Genomic DNA, 18,049 nt, shown 5'->3' with positions numbered 1-18,049 from the left:
CACCACTGTTGATCCCCAATTTCTCACCTGATGGCCCCCCTGCAATTGTGCCTGTCTTAGGTTGTTCCTCTCTTGAGGAATCTTACCCGTCTCTGGCTAACCAGTCATCTTCCGGGGCCATACAGGGAAATGTAAAGTTGGTAAGTGAGAGAGAAGCCATATTGTTTGAAAAGGTTAGCTTTTTACTTCTTTGCAGATTTATGACCAGCATTTGTCTTGAGGTATCTTTACCACTTGGAGGAATTATGATACTCGGTAAATTCGATATGAGGCACGACAGTTAGGAAAATTTTTTAATTAATCATTTGAAAAACCAGTGGGCCCCATGTAATATAGAAACTGCATCATCCTTTGACTACTATTAAACTAATTTGGTGACTATGTGATTAAACTTTGAAACACCTAGAAAACATTTATTACAGCCTCACAGCCTTGGCACATATTCAAATTCTGTTATCTAAAATATATGAAAAGCTACTCTCTATAAATTAGCTAAAGAACACACTTCCAAAGGCAATGAAAACTCAAACTGATCCCAGAAAGTGAGTCCTCAAGACTACTGGAGGATTGTAATGTCGGTGCTAGGAAACGGTCTGACTACTGTTGGAGGAAGAACAAATTTACAATGCCTCTCTCTTTCCTGGTGGCCTTCATGGGGCGTGGTCATCTCTGCAGGCCCAGAAGGGCATCACTTGCTTCTTCTGCATATGGAAGGAAGACATATGCAATGGAACAGGATTCACAGCTTAGATCCAGCTTCATGGTCACTATGCTTGTAGTTAACTTTGCTTTCTCCTGGAACTAGGTGTCATTCTGATGCAAATATGCCTGTGGTCTACACTCTTAACCCTAAATTCTTCCATGTTTGTCCAGGTGGCTGGACTGGCCTTCTGCCTCTGCACAACCATGCTCCATGCTGAGCACTGCCTTATCTCCAGAATGCCTGTTTGAGGCCCAGACATCACGACTGCTTCTCAACAGCCCATCTCCTTGAAGCTTAAAACTTCCCTCCATACTCCCAGCACCGACTCTGGCTCTCATCAAAGGAGGCTGCCTGGAATCAAGACATGAAAAGTAGCTAGGGTCATTCTAAGCAGAGAGATCAGCATGGAAGATGCTCAGACATGAGAGGTTCAGCATGCTCTTGGAACTGCTGGGAAATCATACACCGCAGTCAGCAAGGCAACTTCAAAAACAAAAGGCAACCCAAACTCTAACCTGCACCATCTATATACACAGATCTGACAGTAAGATTTGATGTTTGAAATTCCCAAGAATCTAGTGTTATATTATGTGATAAATATACTTTCTAAAGCAAAAACTTATTATCACATATTTTTGTAAATATTTTTAAATGAATTTTAACCACAAAAATTCAAGCAAAGTGTACTTGGTTATTTGCTTATGTTTGTATTTTAATTAAGAAGATCCATTTCCATTTTCTAAGCATTTATCATTTATCATTTAAGAGTCAATTATCATTTAAGAGTATGTGTACAGTGTAGTTATGTATCACTGAATACTAACCACTCAAAACTCAAGTGTATAAACAATAGCCAGGTGATCTCCAAAATAAAGAAGAACATAAAACCAAGAATCACTAAACATTCTAGGGAAACCAATTACACAAAAGAAAATTATCAAACAGAGGGGGATTGACATATGAAGAAACTGAAGCCCTGACACATGGCCATGGGATAGTAAAATTGTGTGGCCAGTCTGTAAAATAATTTGACAGTTGCTCAAAATGTTAAACATTGAGTTACCATATGACATGGCAATTTCATTCCTCAGCATACACTCAAAAGAACTGAAAACATGTGTCCACACAAAAACTATACACAAATGCTCATAACAATGCTATTCGTAATAGCCAAATGTCCGTCAATTAATGAATGGATAAATAAAAGATGAAATATCCATACAATGGAATACTATTGAGCAATAGAAAAAAATAAAGTTTTGATGCATGCTTCAACATGCAAGAGCCTTGAAAATATTTTGCTAAGTTAAAGAAACCAGTCACAAAAGACAACATATTGGATGAATCTGTTTATATGAAATGTCCACAACAGGCAAATCTATAGCAGTAGAAAGTATATTAGAGGTTGCCAGGATCTTTGGGGAGGGGAAAATGGAAAGTGACTGTTGGTGGTTCTAGGTTTTCTTTTCGGAGTAATGAAAACATTCTAGAATTAGGTAGTGGTAATGGTTGCACAACTCAGTAAATATACTAAAAATGCTCACATGTACAATTTAAAACACTGGATTTTTTGGAATGTGAATGATATCCCAATAAAGCTATTTTAAGTAAATAAGCATATCTATATGTCAGAGTATCATAACCATAAAACAAGAGCAGACAAACACAAAAAAAAGAGATAAGGTAAACAAAAATGTGTCACTAAGACAAACAAGACCAATGGAACAGAATAGAAATCCCTGAAATACACCTATATGGTATAGTCAACTGATCTTTGACAAAAGAGCAAAGGCAATACAATGCAGCAAAGACAGTCCCTTCAACAAATAGTGCTGGAACAAATGAACATACACAGGCAAAAATATAAATCTAGATACAGACCTTAGACCCTTCACAAAAATTAACTTAAAATGGGTCATAGACTTAAAAGTAAAATGCAAAACTATGAAACTTCTAGAAGACAACATGGGAGAAAAATCTATATAACTTTGGGTCTGGTGATGATTTTTTAGATATAAACCAAAGGCACAATTCATGAAAGAAATAATAAGCTGGTCTTCATTAAAACTTAAAACATATGCTCTGCAAAAGACAGTATCAAGAAAATGAGAAGACAAGCCACAGAGTGGGAGAAAGTAATTTCAAAAGACACATATGATAAAGGGCTGCTATCCAAAATATACAAAGAACTCTTAAAAGCCAACAATAAGAAAAATAATCCAACTTAAAAAATGGGCAAAAGACTTTGATACTCACCAAAGACTTACAGATGGCACTATGCACATGTAAAGATGCTCCAAATCATATTCCATATCAGAGAAATGCAAATTAAAACAATAAAATACTACTACACATGGCCAAAATTCAGAACACTGACAACACCAAATGTTAGCAGGGGTGTGGAGAAAGAAGAATTTTTATTCATTGTTGGTCAGAATGCAAAATGGTACTTATATTTTGGAAGACAATCGGACAGTGTCTTAAAAACTAAACATATTCTTATCATACAACTTACCCAAAGGAGATGAATATGTGTCCACACAAAAACCTTCACACAAATGTTTATAGCAGCTTTATTCATAATTGCCAAAACTTAGAAGCACCCTAGATATCCATCACTGGGTGAACAAATAAAGAAACTGTGGTACATCCAGAAAATGGAATATGTTATTTACTGATAAAAAGAAATATGCTATCAAGCCATGAAAAAATATGGAAGAAGCCTAAATTCATATTACTAAGTGAAAGGAGGCACTCTAAAAGGCTATGCAATGTGTGAGTCAAACTACATGACATTCTGGGAAAGGCAGAAGTATGGAGACAGTAAAAAGATCTGTAGTTCGTTGATGGACAGTGACTGCAATGGCATGGTGGGGGGAACTTGACAACATGGGTGAATGTTGTAGCCACAGTGTTGCTCATGTGAAACCTGCATAAGATTGTATGTATATCAATGATACCATAATTAAAAAGAAAAAAAAGATCTGCAGTTGCCAAGGGGTCGAGGGTAAAGAGATGAGTCAGTAGAGCATAGAGGATTTTTTGGACAGTGAAAATACTATAGATGATGCTAAATTACTATAATACTTTCCATATTATATTATGATATAATATATATTACTATAGCAATATTATGATGGACACATGTCATTATATATTTGTCCAAATTAATAGGATGTACAACACCAAAAGTGAATCCTAAGGTATATAATGGACTTTGGGAGAGAGTGATGTGTCAGTGCAGGTTCATCAATTGTAACCAATGTACTACTATGGTGGGGGATGCTGATAATGCAAAAGTTATGCATAAGTGGGGGGCAGGGGACAGATGGGAAATCTCTGTACCTTCCTCTCAATTTTACTAGGAACTTAAAACTGCTCTTAAAAAATTGTCTTTGAAAAAAAAATCACAAAAATTAAAACCTCAGTCTGTGACCTCAGACTAAGCTGAAAATTAAAATAGTCAACTGGAAAATACAAAGAATTATTTCAAAACACACACAAAAGCCACAGAAATTAAGGAAGAAAAGTAGAGCTTTGAAGGCTAGATTCAGAAATTGTACATTTGTCTAATGGATGGGGGAGATAATATACACACACACACATTTTCAGAATGTCAAAGATAAGAAAAAAACCCTGAAAGATTCCAGAGAAAGTTTGCTTTCATTTTAATCACTGCCTATATGTGTACCACAAAAAGATGCCTTGATTTGAGAGCAGCTCCAGGGGTTCCACTCCATTTATCCTTAGACAGACTATTTCAGAGAAGATTCTCCAAGACTCAGCGCACCTGGGCATCCAGGGCCATTTGGGATAAGATTCAAGCCCTGTCTTCCCCTAGTCTAGCCCTATTCAGCCTCTCCAAGTGCCTATCATATGTCAGATGCTGGCAATAGTGATGGCTATCCCCTCCTATTCTCTCCTTTTCCTAAACCTTCTGGGGAATGGTATTTTGAGAGACTGTGTGGAACACACCTCTGAGTTGTCCATAAGAGGGTAAAGAAGCTATAGTGTTCATCCACTGATCTCCAAGCCTCATTGGTTGGAGGTCACTGCTGGAAGCACCAGCTCCACAGGGTACCCTGTTTGCCTTGCACAGAGACTAAAAAAACTCTCCCACAGCTACAGAATGTGCTGAAACAGAGAAAGGCAGAAAGCTACCAGCATGAATGGGAACTGTCCTCAGGTGACCTCTGGGGCAGCTGGCAGGGTCTGGGTAGGGAAGTGCTTATGTACGCATACACAGGCACACGCATGCATACACACACACACACACACAAAATCAGCCAAGACTTCAGCTTCTGATACAATGAAGAAATATTGGAAACATTCATGCTAAAATTAGACACAAAGATGCTCAGAGTCATCCCTGTATTTAACACTGTAGTGGACCAATACAACTAGAGCAGAGAACGAAATAGAGGCATAAGATTGGAAAGAAGCAAAGCTATTTTGAGATGATGTGATTTTGTACCTGTAAACTCAATAAATCAACTAAAAAAACAACAAAACATAAGACAATTCAGTAAGGTGGCAGTATGTAAAATTAATTAAAAATAAATAACTTTTATATAATAAAACAACAGAAGATTCAATGAAAGGGAAAACCCTATTTACAGTTAGGAAGAAGTTTAACAAGAAAAAGCAAATGATAGGAGGAAAACTGAACTATTACTGAAGAATAAAAAGTAGTAAAAAGAGATACTATAATCTTGGAAAGGAAGAATCAAAGTCAATTCTTCCTAAGTTAACTTAATGAAATCAAATAAAATACAAGCAGGTCTTTTTTTCCTAGAACTAGACAAATTGATCCTAAAATTCATATGAAAAATTAGGTTTTAAGATAGCCAGGAAAACTCTGAAAAAGAAGAGAAATGATGGAAGAATAGACCTATTAGCTACCAAAACACAGCAATTAAAAGTATACAGCTGGTGATTAAGAGGCTGTTCCAATGGAACAGAATAGAATGTTCAGAAATAGACCAGAATATATACAGGCATTTGTTTTATTATAAAAATGGCATCTCAAATTACTGAGATGTAGAAGAACATTTTAATAAATATTAGTATAGCTGGATAGCAGTCTGAGAAAAAAATTAAGTTGGTTTCCTACTTCACATTGTACACAAGCATAAACTCTAAAAGCATTAAAGCTTTAAAGATAAAAGATGAAGTACTAGAAACACATCAAATATGGACTGGGGAAGTCCTTTACAAGTTATACTTCAAAATCCAGAAACAATTAAAGATCATAAATTTGATTAAGTAATAATCCAAACCTTCTGTTCATGCCACAGAACACTGTAAGCAAAATTAAAACTCAAGTGACAAATGGGATTGGGGAGTGGGAGAATTCTAATTGATATGACACGACTGATCTCCCTAATTCATAAAGATTTTCTAGAATTCAAGAAGAAATGACCAACAATCCAAAATAAAAATGGACAAAGGACATAAAGACACAGTCCTCAACAAAAAATAAAAATAAAAACAACAAAACGATGACAAAAAATACAAATGGCCATGAAGCTTGTGAGAAAGTCTCAACCTTGTTCACAATAAGATAAAGGTAAATCAAAACTACACTCAGATACCATTTGTCACTTATCAGACTGGCAAAAATTAAAATTTGCCAACACTCTTGAGGCTGGGGTGAAACAAGCACAGAGGTCAAGTAAGAAAGTAAGAAAGTGAAATGAAATGGTCAACTCCCAGGGAGCGGAATGTGGCAGTCTCTCCCAAGCATAGAGAACATTCACCCTTTGACAATCCTACTTCTGGGAGTCTACCCCACAGATGTATGCATACACATATATAAATGGCATATGTGTAAGATTATTCATTACAGAATTTTTATTGGAAATGGTCATATCAAAAAATTGGAAATTATCCAACTATCCCTTAATAGAGTATTGGTTGAAGAAACCATGGATACATCCATGGAATTAAATACTACACAACAGAATAAAAGGCTGAGAAAATCTGCATTTACAGATATGGAAAGTTCTCCAGGACATACATTGCTGAAAAAGATGAACATGGAACATGCAAAGCAAGTTATGTAGAATGCTACATGACAAATGGGGAACAGAAAGGGGAGGAAACAGACATTTGCATTTGCTTTCTTTTAATAAAGATACACAGAAAAGATGAACAGAAATCTAATAGAAATTGTTGCCTAATGAGGAAAGAACAGGAAGGAGGGAATGGGGGTAGGAGCAAGAATTCTGAGTGCAACTTTTTATGGATTTTACTTGTGAAAAATGTATTAACTATAATAAAAAAATGTTTGAAATATTCCAGAGAGAAAAAAGTAACATATGAACATGTGACCTAAAAAGAAATAAGAACCAACTTAATTTCAGTTTCTGAAGGATCAATATCACTAATGTTCTAAAAGAAAGGGATTTGAACCTAAAATTCTACAGGTCAAATTGTTTTTCAAAATAAGGACATTTTCAGACATGCAAGGATTTGGTTTACCACATACAAACTCCAGCAAGAATTTCTCAAGAATGTACTGCAGAAAAGGAGAGAGAAGGACTGGATTAAGCAGCAAAGACACCAGCAAAACTAAATTTCAATAAATACTGATTTCAAACATATGAAAATTAACAACTTAGAATTTAAGACCTGAAAAGTGCCAGAGAAGATGGAAAGAGACAGAAATAAAAATGCATCAAGGTTTCAACTCATTTAAGGGGTAGGATAGAGGTAATTAAACATGCAATCAGTATGTGTATTAAAATTTTAAGTGTAACTGATAGAAAAGAAGCAACTTACAAACCATCAGTGAAGGGAAAATTGAAATAAAATAATCCAATCAACCAAATATAGGAAAGGAAAAACAAAAAAGGCATAGAAAATATAAATAAGTCCAAACACACTGGTAATTATAATCTGGGTAAAGGATCATTATCTATGGAAAAAGAAATTACCACATGGCAATAGATAATCCACAGACCTATCTAAAATAAGACAACCCAGGAAGAGTGAAGATAACTGTGTAACGCACTAAGTAATTCTTAGTATCAGGAAAAAAAGAAAAAAAATTAGGTTAAGGCACTACAAGAATGAAAAAGGGATATTTGCCAAGAAGATGTAACATGTGAACTTTTGAACATGTTGAATGAACATTTCAACACAGCTTTCAGGAACCAGCAGACAGAAGGTGAACAAAAAGTAAGAATATGGAATATTTGAAAAATCTAGCTAACAAGTTTGATTTAATGGATATGAAATAGAATATCAAACACATTAAAGAACATTCTTCCAAAACAGGACACTCAAAAAAGAAAACTGATCACATATTAGGTCATGAAGAAAAAGCTCATTGACTCCCATAAAGCAGAAATCATATAAGGCATATTGATTGACCACAAGGAAATAAAATTATATTCATCATCAAAAAAATGGCCAAAAAACTATACACTCAGAAACTTTAAACCCCCTTGACAATAACTCCTATGTTTAAAAAAAAGATCAAAATAGAGCTCACAAACTATTTGGAAATGAGTGATAATGAGACCATTGTAAAATCTGTAGGACTTAGATACAACAGAACTCAGGAAATTTTAAATGCACTCATTAATCTTGCTCTCCTACTTCTTGTTATCTTGCCCAAAAAGCCATTTCCACCGTCCACAGAAGCATACATAAAGTTTTTTACTGCATCATTGTTTGTCGTAGTCAACAATCCCCTATTGACAGATACGTAGCTTCTTTCCAGATCTTCTTAGCTCCAAGCTATGGAATACTATGCAACAGTTCATTAGAATGAAGCAGAGTTATATCTATTAAAATGGAAAAGTTTTCCAAGACAGAGTGTTAAGTAAAACAAGAAAAATGCAGAAAAATTAAAATGGTAAAATACCTTTTATGTTAGAATAATTTAAGAAAAATTTAAAGCTAATGTGTTTCTATAGGTACATATCTATTTTATAGAGAAAATTTTCAGGAAGGATTGCTGCTAATCAGGGTGTTACTTTTAGGAAAGAGAGAAGGGATGATCAAGGGAACTTTTGATTAACTGTATTGTTTAAAAAATTTTTGCAATAGTAGAATATTTACATAAAATGTAATTTTGTGTAATTTACATAAAAATAAATTTTGTGCAGGCAAGTTTTTATTGGTAAAGCTAGCTCTTTAAAAATTTAGAACCTGGAGGAGGAATGTAAGGTGTTAGATAATGTCCATTGATAAGTTTGTTTAGTTACATCACTTAGCATTTCCAAATCAGCAGACTAGAAAAATAGCTAGGATAAAAGAAGCAGAAGCCTTAAATGAAGCCAAATTTTACAAACCCCATTTATCATTAAAGAATTGTGAATATCATCTGCAAAATAAATTTTTAAAGCCTTTAAAGATCATCAATGTCAACATATTTTAAATACCTATATTTCAAACTCACTTTAAACATAAAGGTTTAAGAGAAAAACTCATCAATATTATTAGCAGTATAAGACAGTAACCAAAATGTAAACTGCCACCATAAGAAGGGAAGGTTACATGAAGAAAATGCAAGGTAAAAGAAAATGTGTGATCCATTTATCTAGCTGTACAACAAAATATTAAAATAACTCTAGATACCCTGGTTGCTAAATGGGGAAGGGGAAGGATAAATAAGAAAGTACTCCTAATTTAAACAAAATTAATAAAGAAATGTTCTGCTTGGGTTTTTTTTCCTGCTTTTACTTCTAATCATTTATCATGCAAATGGAAGCAGTAATGGAAAATGTAAAGAAAACAAATTCTGCAATATAGTGAAACCCATATCCAGAAAGAGATAAGATTGAATATCAGAAGGAAGGGCTCTGAAAATTAGCTGTCTGTACAATAACTGGGAGGGAAAACTGTTTTATTTAGCCTAGAGGGATTTTTTTGTAGCAAACTGACTAAATTAAAATCCAGTCTATTAAATCCAGTATCATTCTAGAAAATGCCTTTTCCTTGCACTTTTAGATGAATTTTCATTGATCTCATTTTATGCATGATTACATTTTTAATGAGTTGTGCAATATTTCCAGGCTAATTTTAAATCCCCTCTCTCCTCTCCTCCCCCCACCATCCCACTTACTGCTTGGTGGATTAACATTTCTGATAAATTGTTGGACCAGAAAGAAGGAGCATTACCAAAATGAAATAAATTACTTCCATTTTTTTGCAGCTCTAAAGCTGTAATAGGAGAATACAAATGCCCACAGCCTAATTATGCCACATCTTCCAATTCATTTCACAAAAACAATTATTTTATTTTTATGTAATAGGCATGTTACCTTGTATTCATTATAAATGACCCTGAGCAGTATATAGTCCATTAGAATAAAAAAAAATTTCACCCCAATGCTGATCAAATAAACTTGGTGTATGATCTTAAAAGGAATGGACAAAGGAGCAACTTCATAAATTAAAGAATACGGAGGGAGACAATTAGAAAGTCTTCACACTAAGAAATTGGTTTTTTTAAAGATTGACATTGCTTAAAATTAACTTTCAAGCAATATACAAAATAATACCTCTGAATAAATGCTTTAAGAGACACATTCCCATGTGGGACAAGACCCCAGGGGAATGCCTTGAGTATAATCTTCCACATTAGGAAAGTAAAGTCATTTTTCTCTATCAACATCTTCAGGCCTATATGCCAAGAAGAAAAATGATTTAACGGGAGCCACTGGAATTCTAGCCTCTATTCAAAAAAGAAAGTCAGAAACCATTAAAACTGGGACCCATGACTAAGACCTATGCATGAGTTGTTAGCCATCTGTGCTTCCCCCCGTTAGCTATTTTATAATTCCTTATCTGATTCCTTGTGATGACAAAGAGCAAAACTCTGTAAAGAGATAAAACTTTCTAATTCAAAGACTGACTATAAGAATAAACAAAGTGAAATTCAGCCCTATGGTGCTTACAAGACATTTATCAAAAAAATGCAGACCTTGAAAGCTTGAAAATAAAAGCATGGGAAAAAATATGCGAGGCAAATACTAACCAGAAAAAAACTGTTAGTGTAGTAATTTTAGTGATTTTTAGAAATTTTAGTATCAAACTAGAAATTAAAGTAAAAAGTTTTAAAAGGAACAAAAGGAAAAACCTACAAGACTATATATGTGTGTGTGTGTATACCTGCATACACATGAACAAAGTACCAACTTATACGCTCTTAAACATAGTATGGTTTCAAAATAAAAGGCAAAAACTGACAAAATTATAAAGGGAAAATGATAGAGGAATCGTTGAATATGTTAAATAGAAACATGGAAAATAGTTTTTAAAAAGACACAATTGAACCTCTACAGATACACACACACACACACATAGTGCATGTATGCATACACATACCTGCATACACATGAACAAAGTACCAACTTATACGCTCTTAAACATAGTATGGTTTCAAAATAAAAGGCAAAAACTGACAAAATTATAAAGGGAAAATGATAGAGGAATCGTTGAATATGTTAAATAGAAACATGGAAAATAGTTTTTAAAAAGACACAATTGAACCTCTACAGATTGAAACTACAATGTCTGAGATAAAAAATACACTGTATGGGATCAACAGGAGATTAGACAAAGGAAAAGAAAAGATTAGTAAACCATAAACCATAGCAGTAGAAACTCTCCAAAATGAAATGTAGAGAGAAAAAAAGATGGGAAAAAAAATGAACAAAGCATCGGTGAACCATGGGGCAACCTCAAATAGTCAAATATAAGAGGCATCCTTGAAAGGATGGGAAGGCAATAAATATTTCGAGAAATAATTGCTGAAATTTTCCCAAAACTGGTAAACTATAAGCCCTTTTTTGTGGGTGGCAGCAAGTATGGAGGGAGCACCGTGAAGGTCTCTCCAGCACACTACAAGAATGTAAGGTGGTGAGGCACTGCCTGCTCTCTCCCTAATGCCACTCACCATATCAGTACCACATGAGAATCTTTGCACCTGATCATGTCATTGCCTCGTCCTGCTTCTGGTTGTGTCTCAGCTGAAAAAAGTCTTCAGGGGAAATTACCCACTATGGGTATGTGTTCAAGAAATTTCCCCTGCAAGGGAAGAACTTCAGCATCTGGCTGTGCTACACCTCCCACAGTGGAACCCACATGCACCAGGTAGACTGGGACCTAACCACTGTTGGCACTATCACCCACATGAAATGAGGGCCCAGGACAGCACACAGGCCCACTTGAGCCAGATCATGAAGATAGAGGAGATGGTGGCCAGCAGGGGTGGCCTACTGGCAGTCAAGCCATCCTATAATTTCCAGATCAAGTTCCTGCTTCCCTAGGTCCTGCATTGCCAACACAAGCCAAGTTTCACCACCAAGAGACCTAAGACCTTCTTTTAGATGCAGGGCCCTGCCATCCCCAGGTCTGCCTAAATAAACTCATGGGGAAAAAGAAATTAAAGAAACCCCATGAAACCCAAGCACAAGAAGCATGACACATCATAATCTAAAAGTTTATCATCAGTGATAAAGTAAAAAATGAAAACCGGCCAGACAGAAAAAACAGAGACATATTATATACAGAGGAATAAAAATAAAGTGGGCAAGAGCTTTCTAACTAGAAACACAATAAGCTACAAAATACTTTAAAAACATCTTTAAAGTATTGAGTTCAAGGAAAAAACAGTGAAAATAGATAGAAAAATGAAGGTGAAATAGACCTTCTCCAGAGATAAAAGGACTGAGAAAATTAATAAGTAGTAGACCTGCACTATAAGAAGTTGTAAAGTAAACGCTTCAAACAGAATGAAAACCTGTACTAGATGGAAACCTGTATATGCACAAAGGAAGCATGGGAAATAGAAAGTACAAAGGTAAATATAAAGACTTTTTTATTTTAATCTCTTTAAAAGATAACCACTGTTTAAAGCAAAATGAATAGCTATGCATTGTAGGAATTTAAATATATAAAAAAGTGAAATGTATGATAATAGCTTAAAGGCTATAAGAGGAAGGAGAAATAAAACTATATACTAGTATAAGATCCTTATGTTTTAAGTATACAGTATCACTTGAAGGTTGAGTATGGTATATTAAAAATGTATAATTTAAACCCCAAAGCAATCAGTAAAATAACATAATGGTTATAATTTGTATACAACAAAAGAGAATCATAAATCAAAAATAAAATCATAAAATATTAATATACAAGAAAGCAGAAAAAAACAATAAAGGGAACATAGAAGGGACATATAGAAAACAAAGAGTGAGATGGTACATTCAAATACAATTAAATTAATAACTACATTAAATGTAAATGGTCTAAAAATCCCAATTAAAAGGCAGAGATTATCAGACTAGGAGAAAAAAGATGCAATATCCAAACTAAGCTGCTGCACACACACACAAAAAGATTAAAAGTAAAATGGATAAAAGGGATATACTGCATGAACACAAATTGAAAGAATGTGGAAGTGTCTGTATTGATATCAGACAAAGTAGCTTTCAGAACAAAGAATACTGGCAGGGATTAAAATGCCATTCCATAATGATAAAGTAGTTGATTCAAGAAGACATAAAAGTCATAAATATTAATTTACCTAATAACAGAACTTCAAGATAGATGAAGCAAAAGACTACAGAAAATTAGATAAATCCATCATTATACTCTAAGATTTTCACAGATCTAAAGAAATGATTGAAAAAAGGAGAAAATCAGTAAGACATTGAAGATGTGAAATATACTGTTAAACTGGATTTAATTGACATTCATAGCATACTCATCCAAAACAGCAGAATATATATTCATTCCACATGCCTATGTCTATATAAGATAGACCTTATTTAGGGGCCTAAAAGAAGTTTTAAAAAATTAAAAAACGTTCAAGTCACACAAAGTATGTTCTTTGACCAAACTGGAATTAAATTAGATATCAGCAGAAGAAAGATTTCTGGAAAAAACCTCCAAATATTTAGAAACTAAATAATATACTTCTATATAATCTATAGGTAAAGGAAGAAATCCAAGAGCCATTACAAAGTACTCTTAATTGAGTAAAAATAAAAACACAATATATTGAAATTTGTAGTCTTATTTCTACACCATATTTCTTAGAATAAAAAACTCTAAGACATTTAGAGAGCTTATCCAGGATTTTAGATTTAAATGCAGCCTCAGTTTCAACTCAAAGTAAAATCTTCACCCTGGCACTGAAACAAGAAGTTGATCTCATTGTAACACCCAACTCTTGTACTCACGGTACAAAAGGGTGGAAGTCAATCTTTTTATTTTCCCTAGTTCTATCTCTTTGTCCTCTCTGAAAAATAATTATGTTTAAAGTATTTTTTTTAAATACCCAAATCTGACCAATTTCTGGATATATTTGTCATTTCTATCACAGAAACAGGCTTCAGGGAATTTAAGAGTTATAATAAAAATCTATGCCTGAGATCTAGCAATTTAACTCTTTTTAATGATGGAAAACAGTAAATGCATGATCAGAAACATAAAATATTAACATCAAAGTGAAACACAGAAAGGTTCAGAAAGTACTAATGGAATATAGTGGAGGGTTTATAACACTCCATAAAGTTCATAAGTGAAGAACTTTACATGACAACAATCTAATGCTCAAAAGAGTAAAACCAATCTTATTTTTGTTTAGCCTACTTAAAAATTCTCTGTAGTCTAGATAACCATAGTCTAGGACTTCAGCAATGAAAATGTAATTAAGATCTGCTAATATTGGACAAGAACACTATAAGACCTGGGGATGTGGGAATGGGAATGTCTTCCATACCACTCAGGTGACCAGTACGTGAACGTGGGAAGGAGGTTGGGGGATGATTTGGAAGAACTGCACAAGTCCTGAAAAATGTTTCCTTTTTTTTAGAGAAGCCATAAATCAGAAAGGATATGGGGAGGATCCACTAATGGAAGTTTCTCATAGACCCTTGTCCTGATTTGTATGCCAAGAACAGGAACATCTATTTCAGGGAAATTCTGCAAGCAGAATTCAGGGAAGTCAACAAGTCTAGTGGAGGGATTTGACAGCAATTTCAAACAGAAATTTCATAATGGACCTAAAAAAAACTGTCATGTTTCAGTGGAAAAGCTCCAACTTAGAAGTTGGAAACTTCTCATTTTCAAAGCAGGCTCTACCACTTTATAAGCTGAAAGAACGTGGGCACATTTCTTACTTGCTCAGAGCCTCAGTTTTTTAAATCAAGCAAACAGAGATAATAATATCTTCCTCAAAGGGCTGTGGTAAGGCCTTGCTCATGAACACAAAAAACTAAACTCAGTGCTGAGCACACAGTAAGTACCAGTTATTGAGAATAATTAAGACCACCTTTCCTGAAGGTCCAGAAAACACTGGCTGAAACTGGTAAGTAAACATAAGATTCTTCTTATAAAGGGAGCTGAAGATGCATGAAAAAATCTAATGCATAAAAATAAATAGTACTAATTTAAAGTGAGTAAGGAAGATGTGGTAGGTATTCTCCAAAGATGGTTAACATCATTTCTTTCCTTTGCTGCATGATCAAGCCACTTCTCCCATCAAAAAGTGGAGTCTACTGCCCATCCCTTGAATTTGGGTTGGTATTATGTATCAGGTGGAATTTACAGTGTGCCAGATGCAGTCTTAGCCAGTCTTGAGCAGCTGTTGCTTTCCCTCTTGAAGCCAGCTGCAGTTTAAGAAGTCTGACTAATCTGAGACCTCCATATGGTGGCCCATGTGGAAAGGACACCAGGAGAAGCAAGACAGCATGAGTCCTTTGAGTGAAGCTTTCTTGGAACTTCCAGCCCAGCCAAGATGCCAGCTGAATGCAACCAACTGAGTAACTCTAGCTGACACCATATGAGGCAGAAAAACCAATGAAAGAAAAAAAATTTTTTAAGCTTTAGGCAACAGATAACTGAAACCGTCTAAAGCTGCAAACCATCAACTGTAATTATGTTGAGACTGGCAAAAGCTGCTCATCAAATTGACTTTCCTCCCATAACAATTTTTATCAATATGTATATACTAGGAGTTTCAGAGAATGCTGGTAATGAGCATCACCCCCAGAATTAGAAGGGAGCACTGCAATTTCTGAAACATTCTCTTTGTAATACAGTCTGAATCACCGGGTAGGGGCTGCAGAAAGGGACCCAGCCAGTGAAAACAGACAGAATGCCTCTGTTAGAGGCGTGATTCTTTCTTACCTACAGATAAAAGAGGGTTTTGTCAAAGCTTTTTCTTGGCAGAGGCCATTAAAAAAACAACTTGCAACTAAAATCTTACTTTCGGGAAATGAGTCTATTATGAAGAGCCAGTTTGCTAATATATTTTCTTTCCCTACCTTGAAATGATATGTAAGAACACAACCACAATCAGTCTTTTCAAATTCACAACCTCGTTGGGATTTGACTTACGGCTTAAGAGCCGGTTGGAGTCAGCATTCTTCCCCCCTTTTGTGAAAAATAAATTTATTACCCTAATGAGTGATCAATGTTATGATGCCAGAAAATAGTTCTACAAACACAAGATAATTCAATAGACAGAGTCCTTGAAATGTTTGGTCTCCCCTCTTTGTAATTCTCTTTCTTTCCTTAGAATAAAACCCTTTCTTGGTTTTTAAATGAGTTGGCTGTTGTATTATCACCTTCAACTGATTAGGAAATAAAAATAAGTTTTCTACCTCTTCCCACAAATTTTCTCCCTAAACTATTTCCCATACACTGTGGCAGGAGATGGCATGAAGAATAATTCTGGGCATAAAAGCTTTTCAGATCTTTAATACCATGAACTCACCTCAATTAATTAGGTGGAAATATTTCTCTGACTTGCTGACAGTGACCTTACTCTTAATAGCCTTCAGTGAAGTCACCGCAGCTTTCACTCTACAGAATTTCAGGACAGTTATTTACTGTTTTTTTTCCCTTTTATGCCACCATTCATCTTTGTAAAATTAAGTAAGTTCTAAATTAAACAAATTTTAAATTGCAGTTTCTAATAGCAAAGTCAGAAAGACTTAACTTTTGATCTCACTATGGTCTATTTTGACATTCAAAGTGGCATTTTTACGCACATCTTCCAAAGTGAATGAACGTAGAAGATCTGGATTTTAAAACAGAGAAACAAACAATAAAGCAAGAGAAACTTCCATCAATTAAATAAATATTTAATGGAAGTCAGTTATGTGCCCGTCACATTCTGAGCTGTGGGAACATAAAGACATAACATTTCCTGTTCCTAGAAGGTTCGTGGGTTAAAAGAGGTGCAGATGCTGAATGACAAACTACACATAATATTAAGGGGAGAGAAAGTACAACAGTCTGATACAAAAGGACTGACTCCACAAATAAAGTGGGAGGGTGAGGGGGAAAGGATGCTAGGCACTAAATTCCAGCAGGGCCTACAATTTACTAGATAGTGGTAGAGGAGAAGGAGAGGATATTCCAGACAAAGGAAAAGTCCTGGAACAGAAGCCTGGAAGCACTATGCATCGTCAGGAAATATTAAGAAAGAGCATAATGAGCAAGCTGGGAAGGAAGGCTGTAGTAGTTTACTACAAGCTGCTGTAACAAAACACCACAAACTAGGTGACTTAAAGAAACAAATTGACCTCGCACAGTTACGGAGGCCAGTAGTCAGAAATCAAAGTGTCACTGGGGTTGGTTCCTTCTGGAGGATCTTAGGGAAAATCTGCTTTATGCCTCTCTCCTAGCTTTTATAGGTTGCTAGCAATCCTTGGTGTTCCTTGGCTTGCAGCTACATCACTACAGTCACTGCCTTTATTGTCACATGGCCTCCTGATACGGACACCAGTCATTGGATTTAGGGCCCACCCTAATTCAGTATGACTCCATCCTAACTAATTACAGCTACGTGTAATCATATGCTGGGGTAATCATAACCGCTACCATGTAGCACCGCTGTGTCCTGCCACTGCATGAAGCCATCAAAATGCATTTTCTCATTCAGTTCTCACAACAACTCCAAACTACCTACTGTTACTATCTGTTCTCTATAGTTCAGGAGACTGAGTTCAGAGAAGCAATGAGATTTGCTGACTCTATTTCCAAACAAGGTCACATTCTGAGGTTCCAGGTGGTTTGGGGGACACTATTCACCTCAATACAGAAGCCATGCTGACTAGTTTAGATGCAGTAAAGCCCATATTCCCAAACTTTAGTTGTTACATACTATGTTTCACATTTTTTGTTATATATAAGCTACCCATTCTTCTATTTTACTTCATTGTGTTTTTAAATTGTATTAGATCAGCTCTTTCTTTTTCTTTACTTGTATACATTTATTTGAAAAGGAACCATCATATCACTATTATAAATGAAAATCTTGATTGCCAAACTATAAGGTATCTGTAACATATTTATCAAATTTTTAATGAAAAT

General features: G+C 35.1%; 1 long non-coding RNA gene across 1 annotated transcript in view; it reads right to left on the bottom strand.

The window, feature by feature from the left end:
- Nucleotides 1-18,049, bottom strand: part of LOC140847125 (uncharacterized) — a 749,959-nt gene that overhangs the window by 588,717 nt on the left and 143,193 nt on the right. The window lies entirely within an intron of this gene.

This window comes from Manis javanica, chromosome 17 (assembly GCF_040802235.1).
Source record: "Manis javanica isolate MJ-LG chromosome 17, MJ_LKY, whole genome shotgun sequence".
NCBI classification, from domain to species: domain Eukaryota; kingdom Metazoa; phylum Chordata; class Mammalia; order Pholidota; family Manidae; genus Manis; species Manis javanica.
This window is presented reverse-complemented; position numbering and strand designations above follow the sequence as displayed.